Here is a 15,753-nt window from a genome sequence, read left to right as displayed (position 1 = left end):
ACCCCCAGGCTGGGGAGCCTGACATGGGGCTCAGAACTCTCAGTCCTGTGGGAAAACTTGTGATATAATTGTTCTCTAGTTTGTAGGTCACCCACCCAGGGGGTATTGGATTTGATTATATCAAATATAGGTATCAGGTATCAAAGAGATACCTGTCTTGTTGTGGTTCCTTCTTTATGTCTTTAGCTGTAGAAGATGTTTTCTTGTAGGTTCCAGTCTTTTTCATCGATGGTTGTTCTACTGATACTTGTGATTTTGGCATGCTTGTGAGAGATGAGATCAGGGTCTTTCTACTTCACCATCTTGGCCACTGTCCCTAATAGCAATTTATAAGTTCCAGTTTCCCCCAGGCACGATCACCTGGTATTATTGAACAGTAAAATTAGCTAAGCCAGCGAGCATGAAATGATTTCTCATTAATTACTTATGAGATTTTTATCCCATTGAGTTAATTATTTGTGACAACTCAAGTGTCAATAGTCATTCTCATTCCTTCTATGAATTGCTTATTATAACTCTTGCCTGCTATTCTACTAGGATGTATTTTTCTTAATAAATTTTATGCTTTCTTTATGTATTCTAGGTACTGTTCCTTGTCTTTGTTTACATGGGTTATAACTGTCTTTCCTCAATTTTTATCTTTTTTTTTTAACCTTGTTTATAATGTCTTTTGATGTTCAGGAGTTTTATTTATTTAATTTATTTTTGGCTGTGTTGGGTCTTTGTTGTTGCATGTGGGCTTTCACTAGTTGTGGTGAGTGGGGGCTACTCTTCATTGCAGCGCTCGGGCTTCTCATGGTGGTGGCTTCTCTTGTTGCGGAGCAAAGGCTCTAGGCACATGGGCTTCAGTATTTTCAGTACACAGGCTCTAGGGCATGCAGCCTTCAGTAGCTGTGGAGCGTGGGCTTAGTTGCTCTGCAGCATGTGGGATCTTCCCAGACCAGGGATCGAACCCGTGTCCCCTGCATTGGCAGGCAGATTCTTAACCACTGTGCCACCAGGGATGTCCCAGGAGTTTTAAATATTAATATCCTCTATCACCTTTTTCATTAAGGTTTTTGTCTAAAATTTACATTGTTTTGCTTTTCACTGGGTCTTTAAACCACAGGGCATTTTGAGGAGTAGGAACCTAGTTTTTTTTCCACCCATGCGAATAGCCAATTGTCCCAGCCCTCTCCATTGTCTAATCTATCCTTTCCCCACTGGTGAATATTGCCACCTTTGTCATATACCAAGTTTCTTTCCATTGTTTTGTTTACCTTTGGGTTGGGTACTGTATGATGACAATTTTTTTTTTTTGGCAGTCATAGGTAACTATTAAGATTAAACTATAAAGATTAAAATCTATTTTATTATTTGGATCCTGTTTAAGTGTACAGTTCAGTGACATTAAGTACACTCACATTGTTGTGCAATCATCATTACCCATCTCTAAAACTTTTTCATCATCCCAAACTGAAACTCTGTACCCATTAAACAATAACTCCCCATTCACCCCTCTCTCCTTTCCCCATTACCTGGTAACCACTATGCTACTTTCTGTTCCTATGCATTTGACTATTTATTCCAGATGCCTCACATAAATGGAATTAGACAATGTTTGTCCTTTTGTGTCTGGCTTATTTTACTTAACATGGCGTCTTCAAGGTTCATCCATGTCATAGAATGTATCACAATTTCGTTACTTTTTAAGGCTGAATAATATTTCATTGTGTGTATATATCACATTTTGTTTATTCATTCATCCATCAATAGGTATTTGGGTTGTTTCCCCATTTTTGCTATTGGACATAATGTTGCAATGAACATGGATGTACAAATATCTGAGTCCCTGCATTCAATTCTTTTGGATAAAGGGAGGGGATATGGGAACATATGTATATGTATAACTGATTAAATTTGTTATAAAGCAAAAAAATTAAAAAATTAAAAAAAAAATTCTTTTGGATATATACCTCGAAGTACAATTGCTATATCATATGTTAATTCTGTTTAATATTTGATGAACCACCATACTGTTTTTCAGAGCAGCTATACCATTTTATATTTCCACTAGCAATGCACAAGTGTTCCAATTTCTCCACATTCTTCCTAATACTTATTGTTTTCTGTTTTTTTAATAATAATTATTCTAATGTGTGTGAAGTGGTGTCTCATTGTGGTTGGCTTGCATTTCCCTAGTGATTAATGATGTTGAGCATCTTTTCCTGTGCTCATTGTCTATTTGTATATGTTCTTTGGAGAAATGTCTATTCAAGTCCTATGCCCATTTTTGAATTAGGTTGTTTATTTTTGTTCTTAAGTCTTAGGAGTTCCTTATATATTTTGGATATTAATCCCTTATCAGATGTATTATTTACAAATGTTTCCCCCACTATATGGGTTGCCTTTTTACTCTGTTTTCCTTTGATGCACAAAAGTTTTTAACTTTAATTAACTGCAATTTATCTATTTTTCCTTTTGTCACCTGTGCTTTTGCTTGTCATACCCAAGAAATCATTGCCAAATGCAATATCATGAAGCTTTTCACCTGTTTTCTTGTAAGTCACATTTTTAAAAAAATACATAGATGGAGTTGGTTTGCTAGTATTTTGTTTAGAATTTTTTGTATGTATGATCATAAGTAAAATTTGCCCATATCCTTTCCCATATATATCTTGTATTTCTGATAGCAAGACTACTAGCCTCATAAAATTAGTTGAGAATCTTTTCTTTTTGCTTTATGGAACAAATGGGACTTATTGAAGATTTGGTAAAACCTACCACTAAAATTATTTTATCCTGTAGCTTTTATGAGAAAATGTTTGCCTCATTTTTTAAATTATAAGACTTACAGTTTCTCTAATTCTTTTTATTTTAATTAAATTAATTTTATCAGGAATTACGTATTCCATCTGTTCTATTTAATGGTATAAGTTATTTATCATACTTAAATACTTTCTAATCTCTATACTCTCTGTAATTAAGTCACTTTTAAAAATTGCCTATTTGTGCCTGCTTTCTCTCGTATTTGATCCATTTTGTTGTTGTTGTTAATCATTCTTATCTTTTCTGTTTTCTTAATCTTTTCAAAGGACCAGCTTTTGTTGATCCTCAATTTTTTTCTTAATTTCCTACTTTATTACTTTCTGCCATTGTTAGTTTTCTTTGTTCACATTCTTTGTGCCTACATTGTTATTTTTATAACTTATAACCTAGCCCATTGATGATGTCTAGCCTTCCTTACTAAAACTAGTTTTTGTTTTTTGGAGGTTTTTTTGGCCTGCATTGTGTCTTCATTGCTGTGTGGGCTTTCTCTAGTTGCAGAGAGCAGGGGCTACTCTTCGTTACAGTGTGCAGGGTTCTAATTGCGGTGGCTTCTCGTTGCAGAGCACAGGCTCTTGGCACACGGGCTTCAGTAGTTGTGGCGAGTGTTCTCCATAGTGGCTTCACCAATTTACATTCCCACCAACAGTGTAGGAGGGTTCCCTTTTCTCCACACCCACTCTGGACATTCTGACCAGTGTGAGGTGATACCTCCTTGTAGTTTTGCTTTCCATTTCTCTAACAATTAACAATTTTGAGAATATTGTCCTGTGCCCTTTGGCCATCTGTCTTCTTTGGAGAAATGTCTGTTTAGGTCTCCTCCCATTTTTTGACTGGGTTCAGTTTTTTGTTTGTTTGTTTGTTTTTTCTTTTGAGCTGTATAAGCTGTTTGTATATTTTGGAAATTAATCCCTTGTTCTCGCATCATTTGCAAATATTTTCTCCAATTCTGTAGGTTGTCTTTTTGTTTTGTTTATGGTTCTCTTTGCTGTGAAAAAACTTAAATTTAATTAGGTCCTATTTGTTTAGTTTTACTTTTATTTCCATTACTCTAGGAGACAGATCCAAGAAAATATTGCTGCGGTTTATGTAAAAATATGTTCTGCCTGTATCTCCCTCTAGGAGTTTTATAATATCTGGTCTTACATTTAGATCTTTAATTCATTTTGAGTTTATTTTTGTATATGCTGTTAGAGAATACTCTAATTTCATTTTTTTACATGTCACTGTCCAGTTTTCCCAGAACCATTTATTGAAGAGACTGTCTTTCCTCTATTGTATATTCTTACCTCCTTTACTGTCAATTAATTGATCATAAGTTCATGGGTTTATTTCTGGGCTTTCTATCCTGTTCCATGGATCTGTGTGTCTGTTTTTGTGCCAGACCATACTGTTTTGATGACTGTAGCTTTGTAGTATAGTCAGAGAGCATGATATCTCCTCCATTCTTTGTTCTCAAGATTGTTTTGCCTATTTGTGGTCTTTTGTGTTTCTTTACAGCTTTTTAAAATTTTTCTTCCAGTTTTGTGAAAAATGCCGTTTCTAATTTTTTAGGAATTGCAATGAATCTGTAGGTTGCCTTGGGAGTATGGTCATTTTAACAATATGTATTCTTCCCATGCAAGAACACGGTATATCTTTCCATCTGTTTGTGTTGCCTTTAGTTTCTTTCATCAGCATTTTATAGTTTTCAGAGTACAGCTCTTTTGCCTCCTTAGGTAGGTTTATTCCTAGGTATTTTATTCTTTTTGATGCAATCATAAATGGGATTGTTTTTTTAAATTTCTCTTTCTGTATTTCGTTGTTAGTGCATAGAAATGCAACAGGTTTCTGTATAATTTTGTATCTTGCAAACTTACTACATTTATTGATGAGCTCTAGCAGTTTTCTGGTGGCATGTTTAGAATTTTCTATGTATATATAGTATTGTGTCTTCTGTCAACAATGACAGTTTTACTTCTTTCCCATTTGGATTCCTTTTATTGCCTTTTCTTCTCTGGTTGCTGTGGCTAGTACTTCCAAAACTATATTGAATAAAAGTGGTGAGAGTGCACATCCTTGTCTTTTCCCTAATCTTAGAGAAAATGCTTTCAGCTTTTCACCATTGAGTATGATGTTAGCTGTGGGTTTGTCATATATGGCCTTTATTATGTTGGGATTGTTCCCTCTGTGCTCACGTTGTGGAGAGTTTTTATCATAAACGGATATTGAATTTTATCAAAAGCTTTTCTACATCTATTGAGATGATCATATGGTTTTTATTTTTCAATTTGTTAATGTGTATCCCATTCATTGATTTGCGGATATGAAAAGTCCTTGCATCCCTGGGATAAATCCCAATTGATCATGGTATATGATCCTTTTAATGTATTGTTGGAGTCAGTTTGCTAGTATTTTGTTGAGGATTTTTGCATCTATGTTCATCATTGAACATATTGGCCTATAATTTTCTTTTTTTGTGGTATCTTTGTTTGGTTTTGGTATCAGCATGATGGTGGCCTCATAAAATGAGTTCAGAAGTGTTCCTTCCTCTAATTTATTGGAATAGTTTCAGAAGGATAAGTGTTAACTCTTCTCTAAATGTTTCATAGAATTCACTTGTGAAGCCATCTGGTCCTGGAGTTTTTTGGGGGTTTTTGTTTGTTTGTTTTGGTTTTATTTTTGGCTGCACCATGCAGCTTGCAGGATCTCAGTTCCCAGACCAGGGATTGAGCCCGGGCTATGGCAGTGAAAGCACCAAATCCTGACCACTAGACCACCAAATAACTCCCTGGTTCTGGACTTTTGAAATTATTGACTCAATAGCAGTACTGGTAATTTGTCTGTTCATATTTTCTATTTCTTTATGGTTCAGTCTTGAAGACTGTACCTTTCTAAGAATTTGTCCATTTCTTCTAGGTTGTCCATTTAATTGGCATGTGGTTGCTCTAGGTAGTCTCTTAAGATTCTTTGTATTTGTGTGGTGTTGGTTGTAACTCCTCCTTTTCATTTCTCCTTTTATTGATTTGGGCTCACTTCCCTTTTTTTCTTGATGAATCTAGCTAAAGGTTTATCAATTTTGTTTATCTTTAGAAGTCTCCAGCTTTTAGTTTCATTGATCCTTTTTATTGTTTTCTTCATCTCTCTTTCACTTATTTCTGCACTGCTTTTATATATTTCCTTCTACTAACTTTGAGTTTTCTTTGTTCTTTCTGTAGTTGCTTTAGGTGTAAGTTCAGGATGTTTATTTGAGGTTTTTCTTGTTGCTTAGGGTAAGCTTGTATCTCTAAATACTTCCCTCTGGGAACTGCTTTTGCTGCATCCCATAGGTTTTGGATCATCGTGTTTTCGTTTTCATTTGTCTCTAGGTATTTTTTTTAATCTCTTTTTGATTTCTTCTGTGACCCATTGGTGGTTTATTAGCATGTTTTTTAGCCTACTTGTGTTTATGGTTTTTGCAGGGTTTTTTTGTAGTTGATTTCTAATCTCATAGTGTTTTCTTCAGAAAAGATGCTTGATATGATTTCAGGTTTCCTAAATTTACTGAGGCTTGTTTTGTGGTCTAGCATGTGATCTGTCCTGGAGAATGTTCCTTGTGCACTTGAGAAGAATGTGTATTCTGCTGCTTTCAAGTGGAATTCTCTATAAATATCAGTTAAGTCCATTTGTTCTGATGTGTTATTTAAGGGCTTTGTTTCTGTATTGATTTTCTGTCTGGATGATCTGGCCATTGATGTGAGTAGGGTTTTAAAGCCCTCACTATTATCATGTTATTGTCAATTTCTTCTTTTATGTCTGTTAACATTTGCCTTATATATTGATGTGTGTCTGTGTTTACAATTATTATATCTTCTTGGATTTATCATTATGTAGTGTCCTGATTTTTCTTCATCAGTATATAGGGTCTTTCTTTGTCTCTTCTAACAGTCTTTATTTTAAAGTCTATTTTGTCTGATATAAGTATTGCTACTCCAATTTTCTTTTGATTTTGATTAGCATGGAATACCTTTTCCATCCCCTCACTTTTGGTCTGTTTGTATCTCTAAATCTAAAATGAGTCTCTTGTAGGCAACATATACACAGATCTCATTTTTATATCCATTCACCCAGTCTGTGTCTTTTTTTTTTTTTTTTTTTTTTGGGGTACGCGGGCCTCTCACTGTTGTGGCCTCTCCTGTTGCAGAGCACAGGCTCCAGATGCGCAGGCTCAGCGGCCATGGCTCACGGGCCTAGCCGCTCCGCAGCATGTGGTATCTTCCCGGACCGGGGCACGAACCCGTGTCCCCTGCATCGGCAGGCAGACTCTCAACCACTTGCGCCACCAGGGAAGCCCTAGTCTGTGTCTTTTGTTTGGACCACTTAATCCATTTACATTTAAGGTAATTATCCATATTTGTGTTCTTATTTTCAGTTTGTTAATTGTTTTGGATTTGTTTTTGTAGGTCTTTTTTTGCCTTTCTTACTTTGGTCTCTTCTCATGATTTGATGACTCCCTTTAGTGTTGTGTTTGGATTCCTTTTTCCTTTTTGTGTGTATATCTATTTTAGATATTTGGTTTTTGTTTACCTTGAGGTTTTTGTATAGAAGTCTCTCTCTGTATATATACGTTTTTGTTTTAAATTGCTGATCCCTTTATTTCAAATGCATTTAAATACCTTGCATTTGTACTCTCCTCCACTCACAATTATTGTTTTCTATATCATATTTTACATCTAATTGTTTTCTGTATCCCTTAACTGCTTATTGTGCATACAGATGATTTTACTGCTTTTGTCTTTTCACCTCCATACTAGTTTTCTTTGTGGATGATTTCCTACTTTTACTGTATGTTTGCTTTACCAGTGAGTTTTTCATTCCATGATTTTATTGTTTCTAGTCATGGGCTTTTCTTTTTTGCCTAGAGAAGTTCCTTTAACATTCGTTATAAAGCTGGTTTGATGGTGCTGAATTCTTTCAGCTTTTGTTTTTCTATAAAGCTTTTGATTTCTCTGTCGAATTTCAATGAGAGCCTTATGAGTAGAGTATTCTTGGTTGTAAGTTTTTTCTTTCATCAAATATATTGTGCCATTCCCTTCTGGCCTGCTGAGTTTCACCTGAAAAATCAGCTGATAGTTTTCTGGGGATTGCTTTGTATGTTATTTGTTGCTTTTCCCTTGCTGCTTTTAGTATTCTACCTTTATCTTTAATTCTTATCATTTTTATTAGAATGTGTCTTGGTGTGTTCCTCTTTAATTTGATACTGTATGGGACTCTGCACTTCCTAGATGTGGTTCACTGTTTCCTTTCCCATGTTAAGGAAGTTTTCAGCTTTTTTCTCTTCAAATATTTTCTCAACCCTTTCTCTCTTCTCTTTCTGGGACCCCAGTTTCTGTTTCCCCCAGTCCCGTGGAGCTCCTGCACTCAATCCCCTCCGGCCTTCAAAGCTAAATACTCTAGGGCTCCTCCTCCTGTTGCTGTACCCCCAGGCTTGGGAGCCTGACGTGGGGCTCAGAACTCTCACTCCTGTGTGAGAACTTCTGTGATATAATTGTTCTCAAGTTTGTGGGTTGCCCACCTGGGGGGTGTATGGGATTTGATTATATCGTGAGTGTGCCCCTACTGCAGTCTCATAGGTTTCTTGTTTATGTCTTGGATGTAGAATACCTTTTTTGGTATGTTCCAGTCTTTTTCTTCAATCGTTGTTCTGCTGAGAGTTGTGATTTTGGTGTGCTGGTGAGAGGTGAGTTCAGGGTCTTTTTACTCTGCCATCTTGGTCTTAGTTCTTTGCCCTCAGTCTTGATTGTTGAGTGTAGGTTGACCATTACCTCCCCCAGTATTTAATTTTCTTATGGTCTTGATTTTCTGGTTGAGAAGTTTTTGTCAGTCTTATCTTTGCTTAGATTTTGTCAATTAATCCTAAGCGTTTCATGTTCTTGACTTATTATAAAAGTATTTTTAAAATTTGCTTTCACTTGTTTGCTGCTACTTTGTAGAAATGCAATTGATTTTTATTTATAGAACTTGCTAAGTTTACTCACTTGTTCTAGTACCTTTTTTTGTAGATTCCTTATAATTGTTTTTATGTACCTGATTTTATAGTCTACAAATACAGTTCATTTCTGTATTTTTAAGTTTATACCTTTTCTTGCCTTATTGTGTTGACTAGACCCTCTGCTATAACGTTGAATAGAAGTGATGAGAGTGGACATCTTTGTCTTGATCTCCACCATGGAAGCATTTGGTCCTTCAGCATTACTATGACGTTGGCTGTAAGTTTTTATTGATAATCTTTATCATATTGAGGAAGTTTCCTTTTATTCGTTGTTTACCGGGAGAGTTTCTTTCTTCTAAATCATGAATGGATTGAATTTTGTCGATGCTTATTTAATTAATTAATCTACATCTATTGAGATGAACATGTTTATTTCTCCTTAGTTCATTCATATAGTTAATTACATTAATGGATTTCCACTGGTAAACCAACCTTCATTTAATGTGATGAACCCCACTTACTCAGTCTATTATCCTTTTTGTATATTGCTGAGTTCCATTTGCTAATATTTGTTAAAAGATCTTCTCACCTATGTTTGTGATGGTTATTGCTGTATTGTTTTCTTATAATTTCTTTTTTTCTGGCTTTGGTACCAGGGTAATAATACTGGCTTCATAAAATAAGTTCAGAAGTCTTTCCACCTCTGTTTTCTGAAAGCTTTTATGTAGGATTGATATTACTTTTTCCTTAACTGTTTGGCAGACTGGTGAAGTCATCTGTGCCTTAAGTTATCTTTGAAGAAAAGTTTTTCATTATGAATTCAGTTTCTTTAATTGTTATAGGGATTTTTAGGTTTTAATTTCTTCTTTAATCAGTTTTGCTAATTTGTGTCACACAAGGTATTTGTTTGCTTCATCTAAGTTATCAAATACACTGGCATGATGTTGCTGACAGTATTTCCTTATCCTTTTAACATCTTGCATGAAAGACCCTAGTAATATCCTCTTTCATTCCTGATATTGGTAATTTGTGCTCTTTTTTCATCATCAGTCTAACTAGAAGTTTATCAGTTTTTCAAAGAACTAGTTATTAATTTCACTGATTAATCTCTTTTTTGTTCATTCATTTCCTATTTCATTGACTTGTACTCTTTCATTATTCTTCCTTCTTCTTTGGGTTTAATTTGCTTTTTTCCTACCTTAAGATAGGCAGAATTAAGACCTCTCTTATTTTAGTGAGTATTTTAATTCTGTAATTTTTCTTTTAAGCACTATATTAGCTGTATCCCACAAAGTTGATATGTTGTGTTTTCACTTTCATTTAGTTCAAGATATTTTCTAATTTGGTTTATGACTTTGTCATTTTTCCCTCTATGCTTCATTTTGTATACCTTATATTGCTGCATCTTCAAGTTTACCTGTATTTTCTGCTTTGTCAAATCTTCCATTGATCCCACCCAGTAAATTTTTTATGTTTGACACCATATTTTTTCACATCTAGAAACTCCATATGGGTCTCTCTATATATATTCTATTTTCCTCCTCATTGTATTCATGTTTTTCTTTATATCCTTGAGCATTTTTATAATGTTTATAAAAGCTGTTTTAACATCCTTCTCTGCTAATTCAATTATCTCTGTCATTACTGGATCAGTTTTTGTTGGTCAATGTCTCTTTTAGTTACATATCACAGTTTCCTGCTTCTATCTTGTAATTTTTTTATTGGATACTGTACACTGGGAATTAAACATCCTTATAAGCTGTATTTTATTATAGACCTTTAAAGAGTTTTGAACTTTGTTTTGTTGGGCAATTAAGTTACTTGAAGATCAGCCTGATCTTTGTAGGTTTGGTTTTAGGCTTTGTGGGGCAGGTCTAGGGTAGCTTTTACTCTAGGGTTCCTTTAGCCCCAGTACTAAGCTTTGAAGTGTCTAAGGTCTCCACTGAATGTGCCATGTGTCCAACAAGATCTGTCCCCTCTGACTGCTGAATGCATGAATGACTTCCAGGCCTGTGTGAGCTCTTAGAGTGATTCAGCTTATGTAGCTGTTCTTTACTCCACAGCTGTTCTTTCTCTAGCTTCATGAAGTTTCATCCTACACATATGCAGACTAGTATTCAACTAAGACTCAAGGACCCCTGAGCAGAACTCTGGAGCTCTTTCTCTGCATAACTCCTTCTTCTCCAATACTTTGCTAGCAAATTCTAGCTTCCTTGAAACTTCAGTCTCTATCTCCTCAACCCAGTGATAGTATTGAACTATTTGGACTCCCCCTCCTTTGCTATAATTTGGGAAACTGCTTTGGGAAGAAATTCATAGGGCTTGCCCTCCTTATTTTCTGTCTCTCTAGGATCATAATCCTGTAATACTTATTGCCCAATTTATAAAAACAATTGATTAATATACTAAGTCCAATTTTCTCATTAAAGTGGGTGAAGAAGTCCTATAGTCATTATGTCTTCATAATGACATAATGGATTCAACTGATTATAAATATTCATGCCTTTTATTGATTGCAAAAAAAATTCTTAGTTCATTAAATATTGCCTTTTCCCCATTCTCTCCTTACCTCTAATAATTGCTGGACTTTGATTTAACTGATATTCAGCACCAACTGTGCCAGACACTGTTCTAGGCATTCAGGATACTTTAGTGAGCAAAGCATATACTGTGCTCTAATGGAATTCACATTGTTTACAGCCTATCCTGCCCCTTAACTCCTTTCTCCTATTTTCATCACTTTAGCTGTGTTCTTTCTGTAATATTTTATCAGCTCTGCATTCTAATTCACTCACTCTATTCTTGGCTGTATCACAGTATATTTAACCAGTCCCTTAATGTTTTCTTCTCATTTTAACAATTATAAACACTTATTTTCTTTCAGAGCATTGGTGTGTTTTTTCACTTTAGGTGTCTAAACCTGGTATTTGTTTGATCTTCTGACTTTTGATTATGATTTCTTTGCACATGTTTCCCAATTCTTTGTGAGCTCATCTTTCAAGGGACTTATTTTTTCATTCTGAGGAAAATTTGTGGACTAGGTTGTGGAAACATCCCTGTAGACTGAGTTTGTGTTTGACCAGGAGCCCTTAGAGATATCATCTGCCCAAGAACCAATTTTTACTTTATGTTATGCTTGGGGATTTTTTAGGGATCCCTAGATCTGGTAGGAAAAGTAAACTTGAAGCCCAAGCCTGGTTGAGGTACAGTCTTAGGACTTCAAATCCTTAGGAAACTTTTTAGCCCATGCTTTCATTAGTATGTGCAGACCTTTATAGATTCTGTCTTTATGTGTCTGGGGTGGTGGTGGTGGTAATAGCTTGTTTTGATCAATTCACAGACATATTAAAACCTAAGCCCCGTAATTACAGAGATATCAACTTTCCCAGAGTGACCAAAGAATTAGTACCAGTGTTGATGCCCCTGTTTTTAATTTCCTATTAGTTATGTCACTTCATGATTGCCTTTTCTTCCTTGTAAACTCAGCTATGTCCTTAAATTATTTCATTTTTATCCAGCATTTCCAGGTATTTTTAGGGGGCAAGGGCTTTCGTTTTTGAAGTATAGTTGATTTACAGTGTTGTGTTAGTTTCAGGTGTACAGCAAAGTGATTCAGTTATACATATACATGTAGTCACTCATTTATAGTCTTTTCCCATATAGGTTATTACAGAATATTGAGTAGAGTTTCCTGTGCTATACAGTAGGTCCTTGTTGATTACTTATTTTATACATAGTAGTGTGTATATGTTAATCCCAACTCCTAATTTATAACCCTCACTTTCCCCTTTGGTAACCATAAGTTTGTTTTCTATGTCTGTGGGTCTGTTTCAGTTTTGTATATGAGTTCATGTGTATCATTAATTTTGGGGGAGTGGGATTCCACATATAAGCAATATCATATTTCTCCTTATCTGTCTACCTTACTTCACTTTGTGTGATAATCTCTAGGTCCATCCATGTTGCTGCAAATGGCATTATTTCATTCTTTTTAATGGATTTGTCATATTCCATTGTACATATATACTACATCTTCTTTATCCATTCATCTGTCAGTGGACATTTAGGTTGCTTCCATGTCTTGGCTATTGTAAATATACTGATATGAACATTGGGGTACATGTGTCTTTTTGAGTTAGAGTTTTCCCCAGATATATGCCCAGGAGTGGGTTTGCTGGATCATATGGTAGCTCTATTTTTAGATTTTTAAGGAAACTCCATACTGTTTGCCATAGTGGCTGCACCAATTTACATTCCCACCAATAGTGTGGGAGGATTCCCTTTTCTCCACACCCTCTCCAGCATTTATTATTTATAGACTTTTTAATGATGGCCATTCTGACCAGTGTGAGGTGGCATCTCCTTGTAGTTTTGATTTCCATTTTTCTAACAATTAGCCAGTTGAGCACTTCTCATGTGCCTGTTGGCCATCTGTGTGTCTTCTTTGAGAAATGACTATTTAGGTCTTCTCCCATTTTTTGATTGGGTTGTTTGAGTTTGGTCTTTTTGTTTTTTGTTTTTTGATATTGAGCTGTATGAGCTGTTCGTATATTTTGGAAATCAATCCCTTGTTGGTCACATCATTTGAAAATATTTTCTCCAATTCTGTGGATTGTCTTTTCATTTTGTTTATGGTTTTCTTTGCTGTGCAAAAGCTTTTAAGTTTAATTGGGTCCCATTTGTTTATCTTTGTTTTTATTTCCATTACTCTAGGAGACAGATCTAAAAAGATACTGCTGTGGTTTATGTCAAAGAGTGTTCTGCCTATGTTTTCCTCTAGGAATTTAAAGTATCTGGTCTTACATTTTGGTCTTTAATCCATTTTGAGTTTATTTTTTTGTGTGGTGTTAGAGAATGTTCTAATTTCATTCTTTTACGTGTAGTGGTCCAGTTTTCCTGGCACCACTTATTGAAGAGACTGCCTTTTCTCTATTATATATTCTTACCTCCTTTACTGTCGATTAATTGACCATAAGTGAATGGGTTTATTTCTGGGCTTTCTATCCTGTTCCATTGATCTATATTTCTGTTGTTGCACCAGTACCATACTGTTTTGATTACTGTAGCTTTGTAGTATAGTCCGAAGACAGAGAGCCTGATTCCTCAAGCTCTGTTTTTTCTTCTCAAGATTTTCGTTATTCAGGGTCTTTTGTGTTTCCATACAAATCTAAAAAAAATATTTGTTCTTGTTTTGTAAAGAATGCCATTAGTAATTTGATAGGGATTGCATTGAATTTGTAGATTGCCTTGGGTATTATAGTCATTTTGACAATATTGATTCCTCCAATCCAAGAACATGGTATATCTTTCCATCTGTTTGTGTCATCTTTGATTTCTTTCATCAGCATATTATAGTTTTCAGAATACCAATTTTTGCCTCCTTAGGTAGGTTTATTCCTAGGTGTTTTGTTCTTTTTTATACGATGGTGAATGGGATTGTTTCCTTAATTTCTCTTTCTGATAGCTCGTTGTTAGTTTACAGAAATCCAATAGATTTCTGTATATTTTGTATCCTGTGACTCTACCGAGTTCATTGAAGAACTCTAATAGTTCTCTGGTCACATCTTTAGAATTTTCTATATAGTATCTTGACATCTGCCAACAGTGACAGTTTTACTTCTTCTTTTACAATTTGGATTCCTTTTATTTCCTTTTCTTCTTCGATTGATTTCTTAAGTGATCCATTGGTTGTTTAGTAAAATATCATTTCGCCTCCACATGTCTGTCCCAACTGGTCTCGCAGTAGGCTTTGATCTGTGTTGCAGACTCAGTTCTGCAGGCAACTGGAATGTAGTTTTCTTGCTTCTGGTGTCTGGCCCCTGGTGGATGAGGCTGGTCTAGAGGCTTGTGCAAGGTTTACAGGCGGAAGGGCTTGGTGCCTGTCCACTGGTGTAGCTGGTTCTTGGCCCTGTGGTGGCCAAGGCCATGCCTAGAATTGGCTGTGGGCTCAGGAAGTCTTTAGGCAGCCTGTCTGCTGATGGATTGGGCTGTGTTCCCACCCTGTTCATCGTTTGGCCTGAGGCATGCCAGCACTTGACCCTACAGGCTATTGGATGGGCCCAGGCCTTGGTGCCAAAATGGTGGCATCCAGGAGATCTCACACTGATGAATATTGCAAATTACCTCTGCCACTATTTGCCTTGTCCCCACAGGTTGTCACAGCTACCCCCGCCTCCCCAGGAGACCCTCCAATATCAGCAGGTAAGTCTGGCCCAGGCTTCTATGAAATCACTGCTTTTGTCTTGGGTCCTGGTGCATACGACACCTTCTGTGTGCCCTCCAAAAGTGGTGTTTGTGTTTCCCCCAGTCCTGTGGAGCTCCTGCACTCAATCCCCACTGGCCTTCAAAGCTAAATGCTCTAGGGCTCCTCCTCCTGATGCTGGACCCCCAGGCTTGGGAGCCTGATGTGGGGCTCAGAACTCTCACTCCTGTGCAAGAACTTCTGTGATATAATTGTTCTCCAGTTTGTGGGTTGCCCATCTGGGGGGGTGTATGGGATTTGATTATATCGTGAGTGCACCCCTACTACAGTCTCATAGGTTTCTTGTTTATGTCTTGGATGTAGAATATCTTTTTTCGTAGGTTCCAGTCTTTTTTTTGATGATTGTTCAGCAGTCAGATATAAGTTTGGTGTTTCTTGTGTAAGGAGGTGAGCTCAAGGTCCTTCTACTCAACCATCTTGTCTGTGTAAGAGGAAGGGTTTTAAGTTATTCTTTGCTCTCTTGCAATCAGAAGTCTCTGATCCACTGTGAAGATTTTTTTAATCATAAAATATGATCATTTTAACAGCCATTTCCTATTTCCTGTGAAATTAAATCCCATCTTCTTCCCGTGGCCTATCTTGGCCCCATACCATCTCACACCACTCCTCTTTGCTCCTCACATTCCTGTCCTGTTGGATTTTCTCAATTGATTTTTGACTCCCTTGAGGATTTCTCACCCTGTATTGTTTCCACCTGCCTTCCTCCAGATTCTGGCTCAGTCACTCCCCATTCACC

The sequence above is a fragment of the Mesoplodon bidens genome (assembly GCF_964165515.1).
Source record: "Mesoplodon bidens genome assembly, chromosome: 5".
NCBI classification, from domain to species: Eukaryota; Metazoa; Chordata; class Mammalia; order Artiodactyla; family Ziphiidae; genus Mesoplodon; species Mesoplodon bidens.
This window is presented reverse-complemented; position numbering follows the sequence as displayed.